Source organism: Pan troglodytes, chromosome 17, assembly GCF_028858775.2.
Source record: "Pan troglodytes isolate AG18354 chromosome 17, NHGRI_mPanTro3-v2.0_pri, whole genome shotgun sequence".
NCBI classification, from domain to species: Eukaryota; Metazoa; Chordata; class Mammalia; order Primates; family Hominidae; genus Pan; species Pan troglodytes.
The window spans coordinates 49,480,537-49,494,874 of record NC_072415.2 but is presented as its reverse complement, the minus strand read 5'-3'; the positions used below and the strand labels follow the sequence as shown (position 1 = coordinate 49,494,874).

Below are 14,338 nucleotides of genomic sequence, written 5' to 3'. Positions count from 1 at the left end.
TCATTTACCATATTGGCTTCTAGTTTTTCTTAATACATCATAAGTTTCTCAAGAGCAAGGACTATGTCTTACTTTTCTTTGTAAACTTAGCTATTACAAGATATCCTGAATATTTATTTGACAAATTACTATTTGAAAGATTTAAATTGAATCATTATTCTAATATCAGTAGTTAACACTGATTAATCTTGCCTGTAATACTAATTCCTAGAAGTATTTGAAAATATGATGAAGGCATTAAAAAGGTTAGTGCTCACTTCAGCAGCACATATACTGAAAATAATACAGAAGGCTGGGCACAGTGGCTCAGGCCTGTAATCCCAGCACTTTGGGAGGCTGAGGCGGGTGGATCACGAGGTCAGGAGTTCAAGACCAACCTGACCAACATCGTGAAACCCCATCTCTACTAAAAATACAAAAATTAGCCAGTGTGGTGTTGGGTACCTGTAATCCCAGCTACTCAGGAGGCTGAGGCAGGAGAATCGCTTGTACCCGGGAGGCAGAGGTTGTAGTGAGCCAAGACTGCGCCACTGCACTCCAGCCTGGGCAACAGTGTAAGACACCATCTCAAAAAAAAAAAAAAAAATACAGAAAAGATTAGTATGGCCCCTGTCCAAGGATGACACAGAAATTTGTGAAGTATTCCATAGTTTTAGCCAAGATATGGAATCAAACTAAGTGTTCATCAGCAGATGAATAGATAAAGAAAATGAGGTATATGTACACAATGGAATACTAGTCATACAAAAGAATGAAATTCAGTCATTTGCAGCAATATGGATGAGCATGGAAGATATTATGTTAAGTAAAATAATTCAGGCACAGAAAGGTAAATATCACATGTTTTCCCTCACAAACAGAAGCTTAAAAAGTTGGTTTCATAGAAGTAGAGTATAGAATAATGGTTATTTATTTATTTATTTATTTTTTGAGACAGAGTCTCACTCTGTCACCCAGGCTGGAGTGCAGTGGTGCAATCTCAGCTCACTGCAACCTCCGCCTCCTGGGTTCAAGCAGTTCTCCTGCCTCAGCCTCCCGGGTAGCTGGGATTACAGGCAAGCGCCACCACATCTGGCTAATTTTCGTATTTTTAGTAGAGATGGGGTTTCATCATGCTGGCCAGGCTGGTCTCGAACTCCTTACCTTGTGATCCACCTGCCTCGGCCTCCCAAAGTGCTGGGATTACAGGCATGAGCCACTGCTCCTGGCCCAGAGTCTAGAATGATGGTTATTAAAAGCTAGGAAGGGTTGGGTCAGGAGATATGGAGAGGTTGGTTAATGGAAACAAAATTTCAGCTAGACAGGGGAAATAAGTTCTAGTCTTCTAAAACATGGTAGGGTGACTAACAATTTATATATATATATATATATATATATATATATATATATATATTTTTTTTTTTTTTTTTTTTTTTTTTTTTTTTTTACTGTAGAGACGGAGTCTCACTCTGTCACCCAGGCTGGAATGCAGTGGCGCAATCTCGACTCCTGCAACATCCGCCTCCCAGGTTCAAGCAATTCTCCTGCCTCGGCCTCCTGAGTAGCTGGGACTACAGGCACATGCTGCCATGCCTGGCTAATTTCTTTTGTATATATATTTTTAATAGTTAGAAGAGAGGATTTTGAGTGTTCCCAACACCAAGAAAAGATAAATGTTTTAGGTGGGGGATAGGCTAATTACTCTAATTTGATCATTACACATTGTATATATCAAAATATCTCTCTGTACACCATAAACATATATAACTATTAAGTGTCCATTTAAAAATGGTACAACCACTTTGGACAATAATTTGGCAGTTTCTTATAAAATTAAACCTATAGTTATCATATGGCCTAGAGATTCCTGTCTTATGTATTTACACAAGAGAAATGAAAACATGCCCACAAACACATTTATATATAAGAATGTTTATTGCAGTTTTGTTCATAACCAAACATAAAAAAATTACAAATATTCATGAACCAGTGAATAGTTCCAAGTTGTGGTATGACGATGCAATATGTACTCTCTAATGAAAAAAAGGAACAAGCTACTGATACATAGCCTAACATGGATTCAGAAATGTTATGTTGTGTGAAAGAAGCCAGACATAAAAGAGAACACACAACATACTTTATGGTTCTCTTTATATGACATTACAGAAATCAAAACAGCAGTTGCCTCAGAGATGGTATGGAGTGGGATATAGTGGTAAAGGGTGGGAAGGGAATGCTCTAGGGTGATGAATACATTATGTATCTTCATTGGGGACTTATGTGGGTGTATACATTTCTCAAAATTCATTGAACTATATACTTAATTGAACTGTACACTGTATTTTATTGGATGTAAATTATACCTCAATTTAAAAGATAATATACAATTCAAAAAACAGAAGGATCTATGGAATAGATCTACAGTGTAGAGCTAACCAAACTAATATACCCATATTCTGATGATCACCTAGCCAGAATATGGGTATATTAGTTTGGTTAGCTCCATGTCATAGATCTATTCCATATTTGTGCAAAAGTTATATTTCGAAGGGTCTCATGTTTAATGATTTAGACTAGAAATGTGTTGGGGTGCATAATCTATAGATATCTCTATGGTAGGTTGGTTTAGAAAATGAAGCATTTTAAAAGGTAAATGACTTCTCTAATTAACCATGTAGTAAATATTGTCCATAAGATATATACACATTATATATATATATAATATACATATGTGTATATATGCCCATATAATACATTAAAAAATATATTTTTTTGACCAAAGACAAGCAAAACAAAATAAAAGAAAACATACCCCCCTACCTGGTGAGGGCTCTCACATTCTCACATTTTGGATCTGGCTGGTAGTCCTGGTATTGCTGATTTTTTAGATGGTCCCTGAAAGCAGATGCCTCTGTCTGTATTTCCTTAGGAAACTCCAGAATAGGATAAGCTCAGAAAACGACCACTGTACCCTGGAAGCATAAATTAGCTTCAGAATAGGGATAGGGCTCAGCTATCTCCTTTAAAAGGGGGCCTGCCAACCTCGTCTAACTGTTTTAAGAATTCTTTGAATGGTAAGAGCATTGCATAAACAGGAGCATTCATTGCAATATCGGCTTTGACCTCAACTCAACCCTCTTCCCCTTTCAAAACCACTGAAGAACATTTTACTCCATTTATAAACTATGAAAGGGAACTTTTAAGGTTGTTACTTTCTAATTTTCCCAACTCATTCTCTTCATCCTGTCCCTGGTGGCTCAGGACAACTTCCTACCTCGCATTGCCTCTCATTCACCTCTAACCATCCCCTTAGATGTTAGCTGATAATTACATAATACCTTTACTGTTTCTCTCAGGCTTGTTTTCAGTTTTAAATTAATTATGAAAGTCCCTCAAGTAGCATTTCACCTCCTAAATGTGGCCCTGCCATCCTGGGATCTCCTGAAGAAAGTGGCTGATGGCTTTGCCCATTCAGAAACTTGGCCATGCCGAAGGGACACCCCATCTCTGACAGGACAGCAGTTCTCTTTGGGCTGAGCCAAGGGTGGGACATGACAGAAGTCAAGGCTGATTTCTGTTTCCCGTGAAAACACTGGTCAGAATGGAGAGGCTGCCCCATTTAGTGAGCTTGGGAGGATGACTCATCCCTGGGAAAACTCATTACTTTCCCAGAACCTTGATCTGTTCCCAAGTTCTCCTTTTTTATGGCAAATATAAAGTGGTTAGAACTCCCACACATTTTTCCTTCAGTGTCTCTGAAAATCGTTCAGCCCTGTTCAGGGTTTCGCCAGTGATGAAAAGCTTATCCTACATATTTTCAGATAGCAAATGTCATAGAACACACATAATGTGACTACCTATTGCACTGACATTCGTATTTAGTACTCAAAGGCGAGCCATTTCTGAGGGAGGGAGCCCGGTTTGCTCTATAATGCCCTGAGACAGTCCTGTATCTCCTGCTGCGGCTCCTGACAGATCTTATAAAAGATCGTAAATTACTATCTGTTGAAATATATGAATTTAATGAATTCCATTAACGCACACCTGCACAGAAGAGATTTCAGGAACCCAAAGATATGATCAGTCAAACAGCTTTAATAGTTATTAATTACAGAAGCAGACTATTTATCCCCTGCCTACATAGAAATCTGCAAGTAGTGTAATACTCACACTTCAAGGCTTTTTGGATGGAAGAGAAAATGGGCTTTGGTTGAAAGGATCAAATACTTATTTTAGCTAATGCACTTACATGCTGGGAGTTTTATATTTATATATGAGAGAGCGGTCACTACTTTTATATGTAGATTTTAAGAAATTTAATGTCATGAGAGTTTATTGTTTTTTTAAGAATTATAAAAAAGGCTTTGGCCAGTATTTAAAATAGGCCACTTATTTTTGCTTCTACATGCATGAACATCCAAATGTTTAGATGAAAACCTAAACTAACCATTTAGGAAAGTCCAAATCAAAGTCTCCTATGTAGTCTTCATAATATGTCCATAGAAATGGTTGGGCAGGTGGCATACATGAGGTTTCCAGGAAGAGTAGCCTTGATCCAGTTATCTGCGTTCTAGGGACAAATATCTCGCCATCTTTACCTAGTCATATGAATAATGACAGAAGTTAATATTTATCATGTTATATTCCTCATGGAAAACTCTATAAAAGAAACTATTATTATTCCCCTTTTATAGATAAAGAAATTAGGGCATAGGAAGGCGAAGGATGCTACCCTTGATCCCACACCTAAGGTTTGGGTATGAAGTGCCTATTGCTTGACTCCATACCCTTAACCACTGTGTGATGCTGCCTTCCAACCATTCTAAAAGAATGCCACACAAGACCCTATTTCTGTTCCTCTAATAGTGACTATCTACCTGGATGCAAACTTTGTGACATCAGGTAGATAGAGGCACATGCCCTAGAGGAGGATAGAACACTCGTCAATGAAGAATCACAGTCCTGAAGCCTGCAGGATCTGATGACAGAAGCAAAGTCAGAGGGCCAAGAGCCACATCCAAAGACTGATTTCACTAAGACTTTTCTCCAATTACAGAACCAGGAAAAATGTCTGCATCCTAGGAAAAGGATGTCTGTCCTCAAGGCTCAGCAGAAGGAAGAGTCAGAGTTGGATCATTGTCATTTACAGCCCTGGCCACCCTCCTGCATGCTGGATTCCATATCTGGATATTTAACTGGATATCCTGTGTCAGATATCCCTTCTCTGATGATATTTCTGTTGCTCAGTAAATTGATCATCCTATCCTCTGACCCATTCTACACTGCAGTACTTGTATTTCCACATTATATTTAGCTAAGACAGCTTTTCTCCCTGTTGTCTGCCTGTAAATTCACTCATATTTTAAGAACCACATCAAACATCACCTCCTTCATAAAGTCTTTTCTTTCTCCCCAGGCAGAATTAAACATTCCCTTTTGTGTCTCCCTGTGTATGCTGCATATACTTCTGTCATAACAACTATAATGTTTTATTGCCCTGATTTGTTTACATGACTGGCTTTCCTTACTATATTGAAAGGTGCTTGAGAGCAAGGGCAACTTGATTAGCCTCCATATTCTCATATGAAAGTAGCATGTAGTAGGTGCCCAGAAATTAGTTGTGAATGAATGAATAAATAAATGTATAGTCATAGAAATGCAGGAAATACACTTTCAGGTGATGTGGGAGAGAAAAATGTGATGAAAGCATTTTTCCTTCTTTTGAGAGCTGAAAGAATATACCTGGTTTATTAACAAATCATTCCTGTTTCAAGAACAGCCGGGTAACTGTCTCAATAAGTGAAGGGCGTATATTAGAAAGGCATTACATTTGCTATTGACGTTTCATTTCCTGTCCTTTTTTATGTGCCCATACAGCTGCAGTAACCTTGCACTTACTATACTGGTGATTGGGAAAGCCATTTCTATGCATAAAGTTTCTGTGTGTACAAATATGGCTTAGAGTAGGTGGATATAGCTGATGTAGTTCTTGGTCATAATTTTGAGTTCCCCAAACTCACCTTTCTTGGCAAATGTCCTTAGAAATCATTGAATGTGTTGTATGTTATACCAAGTAGTATTACATCTGTGGGGATAGCATGTTCCTTTTCATAAATATAGGGGTGGGTTGTTTTTTTTTTTGAGATGGAGTTTTGCTCTTGTCACCCAGGCTGGAGTGCAGTGGCGTGATCTCACCTCACTACAACCTCTGCCTCCCGGGTTTAAGCAATTCTCCTGCCTGAGCCTCCCAAGTAGCTGGGATTACAGGCATGTGCCAACACACTTAGCTAATTTTTGAATTTTTTTTTAGAAGAAACAGGGTTTCACCATGTTGGCCAGGCTCGTCTCAAACTCCTGACCTCAGGTGATCCACCTGCCTTGGCCTCCCAAAGTCCTGGGGTTACAGGCATGAGCCACTGTGCCTGGCTGGGGTGGGTTTTCATATTCTTTTATTTGACCAGAAAATTAATCCAGTAGAGGAAGCCAGAACTGTAATACTATCCATCCCATGGCTGTGAAAGCAAAAAATATGACTAGTAATGAAGCCAGAACGAGCACCAGCACCTAGCAGTTCTGACTCTACATTCTATCATTTTCAATATTCAAAATGATTTTTCCAATGGAAACTATATGGGAAGGGAGCACCACTAGCCAAATTCAGAGCACAGTTTAGATAGTAAACATATTTGGGCTTAACATGATTAAAGATGTTCTCATTTCATAGGTTCTTATATCTGAATTGTATGAGAGTGAAAGCATTTCTGCATGTCTGACTACTTGAAAATTCCTTATCTTCATGATGGACGTCATTGTTGTTACTAACATTGCTAGCGGTTTTATAGTATTGCACAATTCCTGTAACATTTTCACTTATATCATCCCGTCTAATTCTCACAAAAGCCATATGAGATGAATATTCTAGTTATTCTACCCATATTACACATGAGGGAATTGAGGCTGAGTAATTCAGGTGGAAAGTAGCATGGTTTGCTCTTCATCTTAGGTATTCTTGCTTAAATTACATGCTCCTTGAGTACCTGTTGTATCCTCAGACTTTACTAGGGGAGCCTTATGCCTCTTTTCTGGCATTCTCCCCCGGGAGGATGCCTAAGTCATATAGTCTTAGCAGTATTTCTTTTTTTGAGCATCTGTTTAGGCAAATATATATGTCAGTTACTGTAAGGAATATTAAGATAAAGAGGGCACAATTCTGTCATACAGACACTCATTTGTTGGAATGATTTAAAAAACCAAAATAAATATTTTCAAAGCTAAAATTAAAGAGTACTGTGGCAGGAAAAAGGTAAATATCTTAAGATATGAACTGCAAGAACTGTGGAAGTTAAAAGGAAGTGATAGTGCATTATTCTCTTGGGATCATGGATCTTTGCAAATGAATGAGACTGTACAAAGGTTTGTGCTTTATATTATGCTCCTCATGGGTTTAAGATCTTCCCATGGCTTCTCATTGCCTGTAGAATAAAATCCAAAAATCTTCCACATCCTGGCCTCTCCACCTTCCCAGCCTGATTTCTAACCATGACAGGACTCTCGCTATACAGCATTTCTGACATTTCCCTAGTTAGAACACACCAAAAAACATGTTCTTTTCCATGTCTCTTCCATTGCATATTCTTTGCCTGTAATGGCCTGACTTTGGTTTTGCCTTTCTTAGAAATCCCAGGCTAAGAGTTACCTTCTCAAAGATACCCTCCAACAAGCCTTTGGAGAATGTCTGGCTCTCTGTGAACTAATATGCCTTGTCTCTACTTCCAGTATAGAATTGTTGGCCATCCATCCGTCTCCCTTACTAGAATGTCAGCTATTTCAGATATGTGAGGGAAAAGGACTTTAACTTATTTGACCTTTATAAATACATCACATTATAACTTATTTGACCCAATATCTGTCAAATGTTTGTTGAACTAATAATGAACAAATCTTAGAGATCATAGAGGGCAACTCTATTGTTAAATCAAACACATTAGCTTCAAATACATACATTTATGTACATTAACCCTAATGTTGAGGTGGCTACTACTTCAAAAACTAACAGTAAACTCAAATTACTTTGCAATTTCTTGATTACTTATATATATATATGACACTGTAGAAATAATGAAAAACAGTAATAGTACTCTCCCTATGTTCTTTCTCATCTAGAATAAACAACCATTGTTCATTCAACTATTTCAGGCATGATATAGCTACCTACATTTTGCTTCACTATTCTCTAGTCTCAGAGAATTTTGCCAGGGCTCCATTTCAAATGGATTTCCTGGAGTCTGCTTGTAACTCTCCTGAACACTTAGCAGAAACAAGGAGAAAAAGTCAGAATTGGCCTGGAGCTCAGAGCCATCTTAACATTGAGAAAGGGCTCAGAGGAGTCTTCTAAAAGTGAGAAGGGTAGATTATTATATTGCATTATTAATATGCAATGGATATGCATTTATTCATGTGTGGTTGGCTCTACCTTTTCAACATTAAATTACTTTCTACCTTATGAAAACTCAGTTCCAAATGCTTTTCTGAAGTGTAAATTGTCTAGGGAGAAAAGATGGTTCTGTTAGGTTGGTATTCGAGGCCAGCCCTAGGTAAAATAGTGAAGCAGATGAAGTTTTTCTTGGAATCCTTCCATCCTAAATGAAAAATAAAAGAATAAACATAAAGCAAGCCCACTCTGCTAAAGCGTCAGTGTTCTCATGTTATTTCCATTGCCTATCATTGCTACTGAATGCATATCCCTTACCTAAACTATTGCCACTGCCTGCATGCCCCTATACATACGCTACATACATTATTGCACATACACTTTTTTGGGGTAAGGTTAGGATAGGAATATACCATAATAGCAAACTATTTTAGATCTCAGAGGGTTAACCCATAAAACATTGTTTCTTCCTCATGCAAATCTGCTGTAAGTCCAACAACTCCACAAGGAAGTCCTATGACCAGAGCAAGTCACACAATCTAATTTCAAGGAGACTCGGAAATGTGGGAGAGTTCCCCAATATTTAGTGAGCAGTAAACTATCTATGCTTCATTCTTGATCTCCAGCATTTTCTTTTTTCTTTTTTTTTTTTTTTTTGAGACGGAGTCCCTAGGCTGGAGTGCAGTGGCGCGATTTTGGCTCACTGCAAGCTCCGCCTCCCGGGGGTCACGCCATTCTCCTGCCTCAGCCTCCCGAGTAGCTGGGACTACAGGCGCCTGCCACCACGCCCGGCTAATTTTTTTTTGTATTTTTAGTGGAGACGGGGTTTCACCGTGTTAGCCAGGATGGTCTCGATCTCCTGACCTCGTGATCCGCCGGCCTCATCCTCCCAAAGTGCTGGGATTACAGACGTGAGCCACCGCGCCACCTATCTCCAGCATTTTCTTAAACAGCAATAGGCAGGAAGCAAAACTAAAACTAATCCAATAAATCAAATTAAAACTTCTCAAGTCATAGCTCTACTTTCTGATGGAGACCAGGGCAGACAACCAAACCAATTTATTGCTTCTATTGCCTTCACTTGTTCATATGTTTCTCAACATCTTAAACAGATTATGATATTTTTCACTGTTATGGATGAAACTGTGTTGCTCCAAACTTCATATGTTGGAGTCCTAAACCCCAATAACTCAGAATGCAACTATATTTGGAGATAAGGCCTTTAAAGAGGTGATTATGTTAAAATGAGGACAATAGGGTGGGCCCTAATCTAGTTTGACCTTTAAAAAAGGAAATTCAAACACACAGAAACCACATATTCTCCTGCACAGAGGAAAGATCACCTGAGAACATAGCGAGTATGTGACCAATTGCAAGAAAAGGAGAGGCCTCAGAAGAAATCAACCCTACAGACACTTTAATCTTAGACTTCTGTCTTTCAGAACTATGAAACAGTAAGTGTCCACTGTTTGAACCACTCAGTCTGTGGTATCTTGTTATGACAGCCCCAGCAAATGAATATACTCATTTTCAGCATGCCCACTGTGTTGGATGGGATGGGCTAAGTTACACTGTAGAAACAGCTACGTCCAAACTCTGTAGTTGAAACATAGGTTAATGTATTGATCCTTGTCCTTTCATAGACCAGCTTGAGGCCCCACTCTATGTGATACTTACTCAAATCCAGACTCACAGAGCTTCCACCATCTGAAATACTAAGAGCCAGTCTGATGGAGGAAAAACAAGGCACCAAAGTAGTCTGTGGCATCTGCTTTCTCATCTGTCACACTGGCTCAGGCAAGTCACCAGGCCAAGTTCAAATCCAAAGGAAGCAAGGAGTGTAGTCCTTCCCCCTTGTAGGAAGAAGGAGAACAGGAACATTTGTCAACAGCCCTATGACTACACTACTACACCCCATGAAAGGGGAGGGTAATAATGAAACATCTGCAAATTTGGAGGGTGATAAAAGCAGGTAATTTAGTGGTCCATTGACATTGATTATTTATTTGTTGACAGCATGGTATCATATAAAGCATTCTGGGTCAGGTATATTCCACATCTGTGAACTTAACCTAAATCATTTATTTTCTTTCTAGACAAGACACTTAAAGTCTCTGAGTCTTATTTTTTGTTTTTTGTTTTTTTCCTTATTAAAAGATGGAACAAACAAAGATGAACACCAAAGATCTTTTCAGCTTTAAAATTCTGAAATTTTATAATTTTGTATGTGCTTTCTCTATCAAGTTATCAACATAATGTTTTCCTTCCTTCCTTCCTTCCTTCCTTCCTTCCTTCCTTCCTTCCTTCCTCCCTCCCTCCCTCCCTCCCTTCTTGCTTCCTTCTGTCCTTCCTTCCTTCCTTCCTTCCTTTCTTCTCTGTTTATACTAAAAGTACATACGTCCTGAAGACCTACTACACACTGGCCCCTGAATGAGATACATTGAAAAAATAAAAAGATGCTCGAGCTTCATGGTGGTTACTGCTAAAAGAGAGAGAGAGAGAGAAAGAGAGAGAAAATGGACACACACATGAATAATTACACTCAGTCATTCAATCAAGAGAAACCAAAGTCCTTAAAAATAATCAGAAAACCATTTGTTCAGGCTTCAGTAGGTAATGAATCTATGCTTAGCAAATCAGGAAATGATTCATAGTGAAAATATCAATAGCTGAAAACAATATGAAGATTCTCTAGGAGGAGAGACTCAAAAAAGCAAAGCAAGGAAGAGTCTAAGCTAGAGGGCTGCAGAAGGCAGAGTGACTGGCTGAAGTCCAAGCTTGGTTTGGAGGAATATCAGGGAGTTAAATGGAGAGGCAGAATGGTATGAGGTCAGATAGTGGGGAACCTGTGGATGTTATCCAGAAATGGACTGGGGACCCTCACAAGTTTTATGAAGGAAAATAACCTAATGAAAACAGTGGAATTGATTTTGTGAATACTTAAGTACAGCAAGTAATAACAATTTTAAGAATGGTATGAAGAAGAAGGAACTGGTCATTTAGAGCAGAAATATGTTTTAATGCACATGCATTGTTTAATAAGCTGCCTTGTGTGTGTGTGTGTGTGCGTGTGTGCAGGAAACCTCTATGGTTGCTGCAATGGTTAATTTTACATGTCCACTTGGCTGAGCTATTGTGCCCGCTGTTTACTCAAACACTAGTATAGTCTAGTTGTTACTTTAAAGATATTTTGTTGGTGTGATTACATTTATAATCAGTTGGCTTCAAGTAAAGATTATCCCAGATAATGTTGATGGACTTCCATTAGCTGAATGCCTTAAGAGCAAAAACCTGAGATTTCCCAGAGAAGAAGTAATTCTGCCTCAAGACTGTAAAATAGAGATACTGCCTGGGTTTCCAGCCTGCCAGCCTGCCGGCCTTCCCTACAGTTTCGGACTTGCCATCCCCCACAATCACATGAGCTAATTTCTTAAAATGTAATCATCTCTCTCTGTCTGTCTGTCTGTCTGTCTATCATCTATCTATCTATCTATCTATCTATCTATCTATCTATCTATCTATCCTCTATCTCTATCTATCTATCTATCTATCTATCTATCTATCTATCTATCTATCTATCCTCTATCTCTATCTATCTATCTATCTATCTATCTATCTATCTAGTTGCCTGTTGGTTCTGTTTCTCTAGAAAACTCTGATTGAAACAGGTGGGAAGGGAGAAACAAAGAGAGAATCTTCCATCCACTGCCCTGAGAGCAAACCTAATTATGTCTTTACATCCCTTGCTAAGACTGACAGATATGATATAAATTGTTTCTGGTAAGTGACAAGGATCGATTTCTGAAACATCATTTCTCACAGGAATTCCTCCTCTTCTGCACAGCACTCTTTGCTGCAACAAATGTTTACTTTGCTTTTCTTTTACTGTCTTAAACTGCCACTCGTATTTTTCATTATTTAAATTTTTACATGTTTATATTCTCTCTCTCTAACCATATTGCTGCATCACGTACAAAATCTCACCCTGCCCCCAGCCCAGTTCTTTCAGACATGTTTGCTGATTTGATTTGAGAACACTTGATCCAGAATCTGAGCTCTTGGAATGCATCCTGGAGACTCTCCCCCAAGCCAGGCCCAGGGTGGCACTGGCAGGATTGGAGAGGGTGTGAAATGGTTTGGATTTGTATCCTCACTCAAATCTCATGCTGAATTGTAATCACTAATGTTGGAGCAGAAGCCTGTTAGGGGGTGATTGGATCATGGGGGCAGATTTCCCTCTTGCTGTTCTCTTGATAGTGAGTTTTCATGAGACCTGGTTGTTTAAAAGTTTGTAGCCCCGGGCCCGGCGCGGTGGCTCACGCCTGTAATCCCAGCCCTTTGGGACACCGGGGCGGGTAGATCACGAGGTCTGGAGTTCGAGACCAGCCTAGCCAACATGGTGAACCCCGTCTCTGCTAAAAATACAAAAATTAGCTGGGCATGGTGGCGGGCACCTATAATCCCAGCTACTCGGAAGGCTGAGGCAGAAGAATCGCTTGAACCCGGGAGGCAGAGATTGCAGTGAGTCGAGATCACGCCACTGCACTGCACTCCAGCCTGGGTGACAGAGTGAGACTCCTTCTCAAAAAAAAAAAAAAAGTGTGTGTGTGGGGGGTGTAGCCCCTCCCCTTTGCTCGCTTCCCTACTGCTCCAGTTATATAAAATGTGCTTGCTTGCCCTTCTGCCATGATTGAAAGTTTCCTGAGGCCTCCTCAGCCATTCTTCCTGTACAGCCTGTGGAACTGTGAGCCAATTAAACCTCTTTTCTTTATAAATTATTTAATTTCGGTATCTCTTTATAGCAGTGTGAGAATGGACTAATACAGAGAGGGTGTTTGCTCCCTGCTGTTCATCCACAGTAGTTGCTCGAGGAGGCAGGAAGGGCCTCCTCAAAGGAAAGGAACACCTATCTGTCTCGGTAGATCACAGAACCACTTCCACCGTTTCCCATGAGTGCCCTCATCTCACTCTGCATGGAATAAGTGATATGACTGACAACCGAGACGCTCACCCAATCCATTTCCACAGACACTTCAATTTGGACTACAGTGTAATCATAACCCAAATCAGATTGAACAGTTTCTTGTCTCTCAAATAGTGAATATTCAGACACAAAAATGATCAATTTAGCATTTGCTCTTTGTCTGTCTTTGCCTTTGTTTGCAAACTTCTCCGAGGCAAATGTGTTAAAAAAATTTGTAGCACAGGGTATCTAGATCAGGAGATTAGAACTGTCTTTCTTTTAAAAAATAGATTCTTCATCCCACGTGTTATATCAAGGCATTATGAAAAGCAACAAGCTTTGCAATACAGAGCAAATTAAAATATTTTATTGTTGTTGTTCTAAACTTTCTGCAAATTATCTGTGCATGTTGTTTTCTTAGGATATGTATTGTTTCATATTGGTCAAGTTCTGCTTCTGACCGATTGTAAGAATGTAGTCTCTCTGTTGCACATCAAGTGCCACAGTATCAAGAAGATAAAATGGTTTTTGCTCTTCGTTTTGTTTTGTTTTATTTTTTATTTTTTAGCTGACAGGACAGCAAATGGCTCAATGGAGAAAGTTCTATTTGGGTGGAATACTCAAACACAGGAAAGGTTTGAGCAAAGTATGTCCAAAAACACTCTTCCTTATTGTCTGCCTCTAAAAAAATCTGCTTTCAAATTTCTTAACAGTAGCAAGTTTAATCTCCTTGTCTCTCAAACAGCTACAATAACAATAATATTTTCTTGTTTAAAATAATGGAGAAGGAGCCGTATTTCCTTATGATTGGTTCATGTCTTGTTTAGATCCCCATCCAAGAATGTAAAAGCCCTGAAGTCTGAAGCCGAATTTTAACAAGACAATATTATCTTGAAGACATTCCCATAGTATGGACATAGTAGAGAGAGTTAGAATTAAGCTCCAAGATAAGGTGGTGAAGAAGT

The 14,338-nt window shown here is 39.1% G+C and overlaps 1 long non-coding RNA gene and 1 other non-coding gene across 2 annotated transcripts in view; both read left to right on the top strand.

Annotated features, from left to right (window-relative positions):
• The window catches only part of LOC104003133 (uncharacterized), a 539,896-nt gene that overhangs the window by 71,834 nt on the left and 453,724 nt on the right, over positions 1-14,338 (top strand). The window lies entirely within an intron of this gene.
• Positions 550-654, top strand: LOC112206356 (U6 spliceosomal RNA). Its single transcript, XR_002940578.2, has one exon. It is a non-coding gene; the product is annotated as a U6 spliceosomal RNA (small nuclear RNA).